Raw genomic sequence first — 13,947 nt, 5'->3', positions numbered from 1 at the left:
GACTGATCCTTCCTGACGACATGTCCAAATTATGTGAGATGAAGTCTCACCATCCTTGCTTCTAATGAGCATTCTGGCTATACTTCTTCCATGACGGATTTGTTTGTTCTTCTGGCAGTTCATAGTATATTCAATATTCTTTACCAACACCATAATTCAAAAGCATCAATTCTTCTTCAGTCTTCCTTATTCATTGTCCAGCTTTCACATGCCTATGAGGCACTTGAAAACAGTCAGGTGAACCTTAGTCCTTAAAGTGACATCTTTGCTTTTCAGCATTTTAAAGAGATTTCGCAACAGATTTGCCCAATGCAATGTGTCCTTTGATTTCTTGACTGCTGCTTCCATGGGCGTTGATTGTGGATCCAAGTAAAATGAAATCCTTGACAACATCAATCTTTTCTCCATTGATCATTTAATTTGGTTATTAGTCCAGTTGTAAAGTTTTTTTTATGTTGAGGTATAATCCATACTGAAGGCTGTAGTCTTTGATCTTCATCAAGTGCTTCAAGTCCTCTTCACTTTCAGCAAGCAAGGCTGTGTTATCTGCATATTACAGGTTATTAATGAATCTTCCTCCAATCCTGATGCCCCATTCTCCTTTATATAGTCTAACTTCTCAGATTATTTGCTCAGGATATAGACTGAATAAGTATGGTGAAAGGATTCAAACTTGACACACAATTTCCTGACTTTAAGCCATGCAGTATTCCCTTGTTCTATTTGAAAGACTGCCTCCTGGACTAAGTATAGGTTTTGCTGTTATTCCTATTTTACTGAGGACAATGAGGTTGGAATAGTTAAAAAACTTGCCCAGGGTCACATAGCCGGGAAATGGCACAGTAAGGGCTTCAACTTTGACATAAAGGCCAAGGTGCTTAATCTTAACACTAATAATTTGTATTACCAGTAAAGTTTAAAGTTCTAAAAGGAGATTAAATTTACCAGCATATCACTAAAATCATACCAAAGTAAGTAATCATACCATACTGGATGATTAACTTGATGGCTTCCACCGAGCTTAATTGCCTAATATTATTATTTAGTTATTTCATTGAACATGTTTTATATCCTCAATTATACTCTAAGTTCATGAAGAGTTAACAGCTACGCTTACAGCAATTTAAAAGCTCTTCTTTAGTGTCCAGCACAGAGTTATTCATAAAAATGATCAATACACAATGGTTGCATCAACTATAAACTGTGTGCTCCCAAAATACCTTCCATGGTCCAAATTGTGCAAACTCAAAATACTTTCTTAGGACCCTTATAAGGTACCTGAAATTTAATAAATGTAAAATGCAATATTGTAGGGGAGTGAGGACAGGCATTAGGGTTATAATGGTCCAGACAATGACTGGGGTGAGGGGATAAAAGATGGGGTGCTTTGCTTAGGGAGGGCACAGTCAGGCAAGGGGATGATACAAAGTCGAGCATCAGGACTAGGCTAAGAGCCCCGGTTGAGATACAAAAGAAATACACTTTACTAAGTTCTATATATTGTCCAGGAAACTTCCAAATGTTTCCATGGGGACAGAGAAGAATATCAGGGACTTTCCTGGCTTGAACACATAGGGCTCTCATGGAAATGAAGGCATGAGACTAATCCCTGAGAAGGGAATATCATGAGCATCAGCAAAAGTAACCCTTATTGAATGTAATGTTTAGGTAACTTACATCTCATTCCAGCTGACCCTTATTCCTGCCTGAGTTGGTCTTGCCTGAGTTGGTCTTACCTGACCCATCTTTCCCATCTCAATAAACGTCTCTACCATTTATCTGGTTGCTTAGACAGAAATCTGAAGTCACTTTTGATCCCTTTCTTTCCCTCAACCCCTGCATCTAAACTTGCCCAAATCTCCGACTTGATCTTCAAAACACTTCTGGAATCCATCTACTGTGGTTTCTTTACACATCCATTCCATTACCCTGGCCCAAGTCAACATCAGGTTTTGCCTGGGTTATTATAACCCCCTAGCTCCCTGCTTCTGTTCTTGTCCTTTCCCCTTAAGTGGGCTACATGCCAGCCTGAATGATCATTTAAACATGTTGATCAGATCCCTTCAGTGGCTTCTGACTCTCTTAAAATGAAGTGTAAGCTTTGCCTTGGCCCACAGGTTTTACATGGTCTGATCCGACCTTGTTCTTTGGACTCATCTCCCAGGACTCTCCACTTGATACTCTACCTGGGCTCTCCTTTCCTTTCCTCATAAGCATCAAGTTCATTAGCATCTTAAGGCCTTGCTGTTCCCTCTATCTTGAATAGATAGACTCCATATCTTCACAGGATATTATTCACATGTCTATTATTCAGGTTTTAGGCCACCTTCCCTAACTACCTAAACCCTCACATACTCCTTCCCCACTGACCCGTCAGTGTTTCACAGAACCCTCTTCAATTTCTTCATAGTACTTACTACTATCATTGATTTATTTACTGTGTGTGATATGCTTTATGTCTTATTCTTGGTAATCACCTCCTCAGACCACAGTTGGATATAGGCTCATGAGAACAGGGACTCTTATCAGTTTATCCACATTTCCTAGAACAATGCCAGTTACGTAAAAAAAAAAAAAAAAAAATTTTTTTTTTTTAGTTACATTAAAAAAAAAATTTTTTTTTTACATAGTAAGGGCTTATTAACAATTTCCTGAACGAATGAAAAAATGAATGAATCACATCAGAAGTCTTATGTGCTTGAACTCTTTCTGAAATTGATGCTTCAGAACCTACTTTCTGAGTGTGATGAATACAGTTTTTATATATTCAGGTGATATTTGAAAAAATATTTAATATTTTTTGCCTTACCAAAAAAAGGGAAGATATGTCACCTGCATTTTCCTTAAACACATACTTTTAATACTGCAGTCCTCTCTATGGGAATCTAAACTCAGAATTATGCTGTGAGGATGAAAGAGATAATTGGAAGAATAGTGTAAAAAGTTTCCTGTTTCCTTTCTGGCTAATGCAACAGAATTTTCTGGCATGATATATTACCATACACACCCTCAGTAATAAGGCAAACCAGCGAAAATGTTATTTCAGAATATTACATCAGTGAAGAGCTCTAACTCTCCTCAGTTTTGCCACAGGGTTTTTCAGACTGCTGTTACTGTGCTTATTTGAAACATAATCACAAATAAAACGTGTGTGGAAACGGCAGCTATATTAACTTTATCATGTATAGTAAAAGATTCAACACATTTGACAGCCTTGCTCCTTCATTTTCAGAGTATGGTACAGAGAGAAATAGACCAGGAGGAAGGGACTGGTGGGGATGGCACCTGAATGAATTTGAACTTGATAACCAGATGCCCATAGATTGAAGGACAGTTGTGAGGCATCAACTAAACACTGGGTTCTCTGGTACACACCTTGTGGATGAAGGATGGCATATTTAGAAGCTCTCCAGACGGATAGCCTCAAGGAAGCTGTTAAGTCCATGAGGTTTGTCTTTGGATAATTTCCACCTCCTTTACAGAAACTCTCCCTGCTCCATATGTATTCCTCTCTCCACTCCCAGGCACGTTCTTCAAATACGGTAGATACATAGTAGAGAATTAATTGAACGGAACTATGCTCTATTTTGATATTAGAAGACAGTAATTATAAGAGGCTTTTATAAAAAGTATGTGTTCTTTTAACACAGGACGAAAAAACAAAAAAACCAAACCCACTGCCGTCGAGCCGATTCCGACTCATAGCGACCCTACAGGACAGAGTAAAATTGCCTGATAGAGTTTCCAAGGAGCGCCTGGTGGATTCGAACTGCCGGCCTCTTGGTTAGCAGCCGTAGCACTTAACCACCATGCCACCAAGGTTTCCAACACAGGACTAGTGAAAATTTATTAAAAAAAAAAAAGTCTTCCGCTTCCCTCTACACTATTCTTTGATGTTAAGATGTCAGGCTATATGTCTGTTGTGTTGGGAGATGTTTCCAATCCTCCTTCAAATCCTACCCCATGGGCAAGGCCCTTGGATCCTAACTATTTGTAAGGCGAGCCTTGGCCTCAGAAGGGAAAGTACAGATTCTCCCTCCTCAGACTTTTTCCTTATTACTGATGAAGCAACCCAAAAAGCAAAGACAGAAATGAGGTAGGGTATAACATGACCATAGATAAAGGTCCTTGCTCAGGCTGTGGATATAGTATTAGAGAAATGGGCTGCTGCGCTTACTTACACTTCGGATTGCATGGTTAGGGGACGAAGAAGCTGGAAGTGTAAGTGACACCCGTTGAAACAGTTTATATATCTGAAGACAGGCTCAGGGTGCTCTAAATTCTAGGAGTGACTCACATGCTCTGAGCCTTAATGGTAAGGCTGTGTTGAATTATTCTAGTCATTCTAACCCAGATATTATAAAATTGCTTATGTTTGACCATTTTTGACCCACAAAATAAATTTTACATGGTTTAACCACATAGAACTAGGGGTAGCAATGGTGGGTGGGAAGAAGGAGTTCACTTTTGCAAACCTAGTTCAGTTTGGCTCAGACCACCAATTTGTCATTTGTGAAGGTGAGGCAGATAGTCTCAGAGCCGAACCCTTCTAAGAGACACCCACTCTGGCTTATCCTCCTACGCCCGAGGAAAACAGGCTGCACATTCTTCAGAAATTATCCTTGACGAGATAACCACGGAACTGCCATAGCCAGACTCAACTGGATTTAGCAGGTTTTCTATGCCATCTTAACACTTCAAGTAACCTATTCGCTCATTAAGTTAAAAATACATATAAACACCCCGCCTCTGGGTGAAGGCTTACCACGATAATGAAGGAAAATCAATCTCTTCCTCCATCCCAGAGAACTGAACCCTTGTCTAAAGAAAACGTCTAATCATCCCTAGCTCTGACCACCTGTGTGAAGGTCAGTCCTGAAAGTTCATGATGAATTTGCATTTCCTTGTTTGCCCTCTGTAAAAGCCCACCTCTCCAAGCTGCCTTCAAGCAGTATTGGAGGTAGTAGTTCCAAATGCTCCTTTCCTTGTGCAACAAAATAAAGGCACTTTTCTTCCCTCCCACCTCAGCCACTTGTTTATTGGCTATAAAAAGTCACACCGAGCAGAACCTGGAGCTTCCACCCAGCAACAAGGTGTAAAGCCCATTTTATACTTTATACCATGTGTTGGCAGATGAGACTTTTTGTGCTCTCAAGGTACCTCTGACTCTGAGTCATCCTTCTGTGAATACTGTCTAAGTTTCAACAAGAATGCAAACAAAGCCCCAGCTGGTTTCTACAAGAAATTCACATACTTCAAGCATTTGAATTTAAAAGACTTGTTGAAAAACTTGGCTTTGTCTTCTGTTATGAGTGCCTTCTTTAATCCAAAGGTCTCTAGAAGCTTTCCCTCCCATTCTCCTTACAACCTCCCTCTAGATTCACTCCACCCTCAGCACTCTTCTTCCTCTATTTTGCATACCAGTTCAGCTCTTCCTGGCTTCTGAACTCCCAGTTTTCATATTATCATCTATCAAGCACTTTGCAAAACAATTTAACAAGATCCACAAGATGGATTGACACAATAGCCTCAATAATGGGCTCAAACATATCAAAAATCATAGAAATGGTACAGGACCAGGTAAAGTTTCCTTCTGTTATACATAAGGTCCCTGTGAGTCGGAGCTCACTCTACAGCAACTAACAACAATCACACTCCTTAAAAGACAGGATTATCAATGCGTGATTCAGCACACATTTGGGTAAGAGCTACCGCTGCTAACCGAAAAGTCCTCAGTTTAAATCGACTAGCTGCTCCTTGGAAACCCTATGGGGCAGTTCTACTCTGTCTCATAAGTTTGTTATAAGTTGGAATCAACTCAGCGGCAACGGGTTTGGTTTGGTTGGGTTTGGTTTGTTTTTTTGAATCTGTGGATAGAAGTGTCGCTGTTGTTGTCATTAGCTGCCATCAAGTCAGCCCCCAACTCATAGTGACCTCATGCACAACAGAAAAAACATTGCCCAGTTCTAAGCTATCCCAATGATTGGTTGCGGATTCTACCCTTGTGATTGATAAAGTTTTGAACGGCTGATTTTCTGAAGTAGATGCTCAGGCCTTTCTTAATAGTCCATCTCAGTGTGGAAGCACTCCTGAAAACTTACTTGGTGTCATAGCAAAAAGCGAGTCTCTAAGATAGACGGGTGGTAGCTGTGCATGAGCTGCATTGGTCAGGAGGTGAGAATTCTACCGATGCTGCACTAGAAGGGAGGGAGGGGTATAAAAACAATGACCTCAAAATGCCTTCTAGCTGAGGAAGTCAGTTTAGTTGAGTAGGCAGGCAGGCTTTTAGTAATAAAACTAACACAGCTAAAAGGGATACACAAAACACTATGGGAGCCTTGATAAGGGACTATAGGACGACCACTTTTTCTGAGCCAGGACTCGGAAATAATGAATCAAGAAACACATTTCTTCACTGAAAATATGTTTCCAATAAACATCTTTCTCGAACGAAACAAGAAATACAGTCTCTCAAAAACTAATTCATATAAGTATACTAATTTACAGTTTACACATTTGTACTAGGTAAGCATTGATGGAGTTTTGATTAAAAAGAAAATGGAATTTTTTCTAATGGGCACCTAAGAGGAAGAATACCCTTAAAATATAATATCCAGCTCCTACTGATGAGATAGTAGAGTGAGACAGAATGAGGAGCCGAATGTTAGATTATTTCACATGCAAATTGCTTTTCCTGAGTCTAGAGTCTAAAAAAGTTAAAATAATATATTTATGTAGTTATATAAAACCAAAGCCAAACCAGTTGCTGTTGAGTTGATTCCGACCTATGGCAACCCTATGTGTTGAAGACTAGAACTACACTCCATAGGGTTTTCAAAGATGTGACCTTTCAGAAGCAGATCATAAGGTCTTTCTTCCAAGGTGCCCCTAAGTGGGTTCAAACTGCCAACCTTTTGGTTAGTGGTCAAGCACTTAACCATTTGTGCCATTCAAGGACTCATGTATTTACAGATAAATATAAATACAATTTAAAACATGTATAATCCATACTTAGTGTTTATTCATCAGAAATCACAAAATTATAGAATCTCAGAAATAAAAGCATTTTTAGAACTCTTCTAATTCAACCATCTACCCACCCAGCAGAAGGACAACTGCACTTAAGTCTACAGATTTCCAATAAGAATAACCTAATGAAGCTAGACTAAGGGTTAAATAAGCTGAGTTTTCATTCATTGATTAGCTATGTAAACTAAAAAAAAAAAAAAATTTTTTTTTTTTTTTTTTTTATTGTAAACTAGGTAAGTCAAATAACTTTTCCGGGCCTCAATTTTCTTCTCTATGACATCAGTAAACTGAACTTGACCTTTGAAATTCTGTGATCCACTTATACAAAGGAATACTATTCTATTTTAGTAAATTAGTTATGAAATAAACACAGTAAATGACTTAAGATGTGTTGGCCCACTCAGCAGCCTTCATACAGAAAACTGGCACCCTGAGGTAACTTACCTGACTATCAGTAAATACCTCAGGTGTTATGGGGGAAGAAATAAAAAACCCACAAGTTGATATTTTAATTATTAGATAGCTCAGGAAACAAAATGAAAGAATTTAGAAAGTCTTTATAACTAATGTACTTATAAGGAGTGTTTTAATCATTACCACATCACATGCTGACAATGTGCTCCATGAAGGAAGCTGGCCTGACATCACTGTTGACATTCATTCATCATGACAGAGGGAATCTACTATGGAGAGTTATGTTCAGCTTAATCAGTGATAATACTGTCTTTAAAATGGAAATCAGGACCTAGAGGGAAGACATTCTTTTAGGTTGAATGCATATCTCAGAACAGTGGTTTATATGTTTCTCATCTCCAGCATAAGTAAAACCGTTTCATTTTATCCAGAAAACTACTGGGAGAAACATCCCATTTTCAGGAATACGCTGTTGATGACAGCATTAGGGCTACACAGCCTTTCAACTGAACTACCACAAAACAACAGGCCATACAATTTATGTTGCTCAGCATAATTGGCTTCTAAATCTTCCTTTATTTCCAGCTATTGTGACTGGAAAAACTCCTGATGGTCTCAGAAATCTTCATATTCTTTGATGGTCTTTTGAAGGAAAAGTGCCTGTGATCCTTTTGTTTAACTCGAGCAAAAAGAGGCTTTTTCAGCTATGATTAAAGTAATGGTTTGAAAATCTTATAATTACATTAATGCATTTAAGCATATGTTGTTGTTAGGTGTCCTTGAGTCAGTTCCAACTTATAGCCACCCTATGTACAACAGGACAAACACTGCCTAGTTCTGCGCCATCCTCATAATCGTTGCTACATTTGAGCCCATTGTTGCAGCCACTGTGTCGATCCATCTCATTGAGGGTCTTTGTCTTTTTTGCTGACCCTCTACTATACAAAGCATGATCTTCTTCTCCAAGGACTCTTTCCTCCTGATAATATGTTCAAAGTACATAAGACAAAGTCTCACCATTCTCCCTTTTAAGAAGCATTCTGGCTGTACTTCTAAGACAGATTTGTTTGTTCTTCTGGCAAATGGTATATTCTGTGTTCTTTGCCAGAACCATAATTCAAGTGCATCAATTCTTCTTTGGTCTTCCTTATTCATTGCCTAAGCCCCTATTGGTGAATCACAGCACAGACCGTTAGGATTTTGGAGCAAAGCTCTGCCATTCTCTGCAGATAACTACTCTCCTTTTGAGAAATGGCTTTTGCTTGTTACTGGGCCTTAGCAGAGACTGAACGTTTAACTATGAGCCACCAAGGCTCCATGTGACCTAAGCTGCCCATCACGAACTAGGGGTTGTCTGACCCACAGAGTCATAAATTCAGACGTGCACAGAAGCACTCCATCATTAAAAGGAAGTAGCATATATCACATCAGGTTTGACCAGGACCTGAAGGCACAAGTAAGTTACATGAGGAAGTGGCCCAAACGCCCACGGTTCCCACTCCTGTCACGTTACCTTCCTTCTACCAGTCTGCACCTATGACCTCATAGGGAGTTACTAATGATCAGTTGCCTGAGAAAGAGAAAACTTGAGCCTGGTTTACAGATGGTTTTTTGTGATATGCAGAAAGTGGACAGCACCGCAGCCCCTTTCTGGGGCCTTCCTGAAGCACAGTGATGAAGGGAAATCCACCCAGTGGGCAGAACTTTGAGAAGTGCATCTGGTTGTTCATTTTGCTTGGAAGGAGAGATGACCAGATGTGCAACTGTATACTAATTCATGGACTGTAGCCAACGGTTTGGCTGGATGGTCAGGGACTTGGAAGAAACATGATTGGAAAATTTGTGACAAGGAGATATGGGGAAGCAGCATGTGGATAGACCTCTCTAAATGGACTAGCAAAGTGAAGATATTTGTGTGTCATGTGAATGCTTACCAAAGTGTGACCTCAGCAGACAAGCATTTTAACAATCAAGTGAACAGAATGATGTGTTTGTGGATACCAGACAGCCTCTTTCCCCAGCCACTTCCAATGGGCTCACACACAAAGTGGCCATGGTGGTAAGGATAGAGGTTATGCAAGGCCGACCTGGAGCCACTGCTGAGTGTCTAATTTGCGAGCAGCAGAGACCAACACTGAGTCCCTGATATGGCACCATTCCTAGGGGCGATCGGCCAGCAACCTGATGGCAGGTTAATTATACTGGACCACTTCCATCAAGGAAAAGGCAGTGTTTTGTTCTTAGTGAGATAGACACTTACGCTGGATACATATTTGTCTTCCCTGCATGAAATGTTCTGCCAAAACTACCATCTGTGGACCTATAGAATGCCTTATCTACTGTCATGGTATCCCACAAAGCATTGCCTTTAATCTAGGTACTCGCTTCATAGCAAATGAAGGGTGGCAATGGGCCTGTGCTCATGAAATTCATTGGTGTTACCATGTTCCTCATCATCCTGAAACAGCTGGCTTGATAGAAGGATAGAATGGCCTTCTGAAGATACAATTAAGCAATTTAAGTATATAGTCAATGCTTAATTAATGACTCATAATTCTATTTAGAGAATAAAGCAGGAGGTTTATTGGTGAATGAGAGACAAGGGGTTTAAACTTGTGAATAGTTTCAATAAACCTCAATTTGGTTTTACTTACGGCATTCATTCCCAGCAGACTTAAACAGCTTTATTCTTTTCAAGTTTTTCCTGTGTGCCTTCCCTATTGAGAAGGTGAATTCTAATGCTTAAAAAGGTTCCTTCACAGGGTTCATGCACCAGAGAACACAAAGAAAAATGGCAAAATCAATTCAGTAATTGAATGCATCTGTAAGTTTCTTAGGTTCTGACAGTGTAGCAAAAAGATTCTGATTCATTAGGCTTTTTTGCTTTTTCTCCTTCTCAGAATTACGGGTGCACTGCTAAACTCAGCCAATACATGGAGAAAATCACAGAGACACCATCGACTTTTGTTAAAATGACAGCTTCAAAAAAAATGACATAGCTATCCTTTAATAAATTTTTAAAAATCATAACTTGGTTGAAAAACTTAAGAATAAGCTAAAAAAAAAACAACAATATTAAATCTGTTTTATCATTCTTTTGTGTGCAGGATCTGTTGGAAATCAAATTATTTTTTAAAAAATTATCTGGTTGCTCTGGATTATCTTTGTGGCTTAAACAACAAATTCTATTTCCAAAGTAGGTCCAGGTTGGCACAAATAGTTTGCCCTCAACTACTAACTGAAATCCCTATGGAGCACAGGTCTACTATGAAACATGTGGGGTTGCCATGAGTCAGAATCAACTCCACAACAATGGGTTATTTCCAAAGTATAAATCCACCATTTTATTTTCATCAAATAATTAGATTCCACTAAAGAGTTAACTTTCATGCAATAAATATAATGTGGAAAGATGCTATAATTTTCCAGCTGACTAGGAATCCTTGACAACTAAATGCAGAACTTAAGCTATAGAATAACTCATTAGGAAATATACAACAGCAGTGTCAAGATTTACAACGAACATGCTAGAAGTGTTTTAAAAATTAATATTAAGCTGCTATGCTTGGCTTAATTAGCTTTCTTCTTCATTTACAAAGCATATCTGTCTAGTTTTATGAAGTTGGTCTCCAGTCCCCTTTCTTACAAACCTGTTTAATTAAAGTTTAACAGCTGTGTATGCTTTAGAAACAGAATGGCTTTTCTCCCTTGAAATATTTAATCCTTCTTTAAACTATGATCCTTCTGAATACATATTTAAAAGGCAACGGATAAGAAATAATCTACCAACATAACAAGACTCACAGCTTTTAGCAATTCCCATGCCAGGAAATTCAAGGTCTACATGGGGCACGAGCAAATCTTTAGTCTCCAATAATAATAAAAATATAAGTAAATAGAAAATTAAGTAGAGAGAAGTCTAAAAATGCTATTAAATTAAAATATTTATGTATTCATTTTTTTGTAAAAGTTTTCTGGATACTGCTACACAAATCTAACATCCGTGAAGTATAGCTAAAACCATAAAAAAAAAAAAAAAAAACCATAGGCGAGCTTTTTTGATCTGTAACTTGTGAAGTCAGGGTTACTACTTTATTATCATGTATGCAAACATTTATTTATCCAATAATGACCTATATCTACCATGAAATTTCTAAAATAACTGAGAAGAGTTAAGGGGCAGATGAATATGATGAATCCTTTAACCATGTTGATTCATATATGAGATTAAAAAAATAATAATAGAAAATCAATTCAGGTATTAATAGCCTATGTACAGTTTCATGTTAGCTTGACTCCAGTTTTCTCTTCTCCAAGGGCTCTCTCCAGCAGTATCCACCTGACCACTGTGTATCTTAGGTATTTTTAGGCTTTTTTGCAAGTCCCCACTCCCCCGGCCACTGTCTGTGCTCTTGGTGTGTGTTCAGTTTAAGTGTTCAGTGAACACATGGATACAAGAACAAACCACTTCATTTTCAAGAAAAGAACTCTAAAAGCAACTTCGGAGGATTGTATTATTTTTTAAATATCTGCTGTCCATCTTGAGGGAAAGCTGTGCATCCCCATCCTATTGCTATCAGGCTTGGCCATGTGACTTGTTTTAGCCAATGAAATGTGAGTGGAAATGATGTGTTCTACTTCCAAATAGAAGCCTTAAAATCCATCGCATGGCCCCACCAAGCTTTCTTTGCCTTTTTCCATGAGACTATTAATAATCATCTTGGTCCCCCAGGAGAGAAAACATGGAGCAGAACTTCATGCAACCCATGCCAAACATGTAATAGACTCAAAGCAAGCCTCTGCTACTGTAAGCAATTAACATTTTGGAGTAGTTTGTTATCACAGAGTAACTTAGCCTAAATTGACTGACACAGGGTCTGTTTAAACCTTTGCAATAATAAACAAGCATATCCTCATTACCTTTGTTAGGCAGGGACAATCCCTGCAGGCACTTATGCTGCTGGAGAGAGAAAAAGGAAAACAGATGGCTGAGACTCATGTTCTTTACCACTTGCTTTCCTCAACCTTCAAGAACATGAAAAACTAATGTTCAGCAAATTAGAGCTTACATTTTTAAAGATAAGGAGTTGGGATTGATACTAATTGGACTAAGCAGAAATATTTCTGAAATAAATGGAATCATTTCACAGAGTGATATGCAGGATTGAAATTTTATAAACATTGCAGACAGTTTTCTACTGTTATCAAATCTGACAAACATCCCCCTTATGCTAGATTTATAAGGCAGGCATCATGCTAGATGTAGGGCTCTATGAATGAGTCACTGTCCCTGACCTCAAGAGTCCACAAGAGGAGAGATGCATGCCCAGGTGCCTATAACACAATCAGGTGCACTTCATACCTGTAGGATCCAAAAAGTACTACGGAAACATAGAAGATAATTGTTTCTGCCAGGGTAAAGCTACAGGATTTTGTTAGACAGGTGGGAATGGAGAACAGTCTACCACACACAAAATAAAATATGGTCATAAATGGAAAGTCATGTTTTGTAATCTGGATCAATATAGGTCTAGCACACAATGATAATTCGTGCATGTGAATGTGTATAAGGGGGAAAGAAGATGAAAGTGAAAAACTGACTACTGTGAGTGCTAGAAATTATGATAGGGTAAGCGTAGTATACAATACGAATATAAAAAAAGAAAAAAAAATACTAACCTGTTGCTGTTGAATCAATTCCAACTCATAGCGACCCTATAAAACAGAGTAGAACTGCCCCATAGGGTTTCCAAGGAGCGGCTGGTGGATTCGAACTGCTGACCTTTTGGTTAGCAGTTGAGCTCTTGGCCACTGTGCCACCAGGGCTGCAATAGGAGTACAGAGGGATCTAATCCCAACGGAGGAAGGTTTTTAATAAAATATGATGCCAGAAGGTTCACCTATGTTGTGTAACATGCCTTAGAATCTTGGAAACATTATACTGGGTGAAATCAATCACAGAAGGAGAAATATTGCATGATCTCATTTATATGAAATATCTAGAATAGGCAAATGTACAGAGATGAAAATTTATTAGTGGTTACTAAGGGTGAGATGGAGGGGAATGGGGTAGTCAATGGTTAGAAATCGTTGAGTTTCTGTTTATGGTGATGGAGTATTTGTCAATGCATATTGGTGATGGCTGAATAATATGATTAATGTAACTGGTATCATGAAATTTTACATGTGAAAAATGCTGAATTGGCAAATTTTGTGTTTTATATATATTTTTACAACAATTAAAAAAAAAGTTCATTAAAAAATGATGCCTTGAGTATTTGTTTTACCTGTACACACATTATAGTTATATTTATATATATACACATATGGAAACTCTGGTGGTGTAGTGGTTAAGTGCTACGGCTGCTAACCAAAAGGTCGGCAGTTCAAGTCCACCAGGATCTCCTTGGAAACTCTATGAGGCAGTTCTGCTCTGTCCTATAGGCTCACTATGAGTCGGAATTGACTCGATGGCAGTGGGTTTGGGTTTTATATATACATACA

At 38.6% G+C, this 13,947-nt stretch overlaps 1 protein-coding gene across 16 annotated transcripts in view; it reads right to left on the bottom strand.

Moving 5' to 3' along the window:
* The window catches only part of IMMP2L (inner mitochondrial membrane peptidase subunit 2), a 1,024,913-nt gene that overhangs the window by 265,751 nt on the left and 745,215 nt on the right, over positions 1 to 13,947 (bottom strand). The window lies entirely within an intron of this gene.

Source organism: Loxodonta africana, chromosome 8 (assembly GCF_030014295.1).
Source record: "Loxodonta africana isolate mLoxAfr1 chromosome 8, mLoxAfr1.hap2, whole genome shotgun sequence".
NCBI lineage: Eukaryota > Metazoa > Chordata > Mammalia > Proboscidea > Elephantidae > Loxodonta > Loxodonta africana.
The sequence above is the reverse complement of the archived record's forward strand: the minus strand, read 5'-3'. Positions and strand labels throughout refer to the sequence as shown.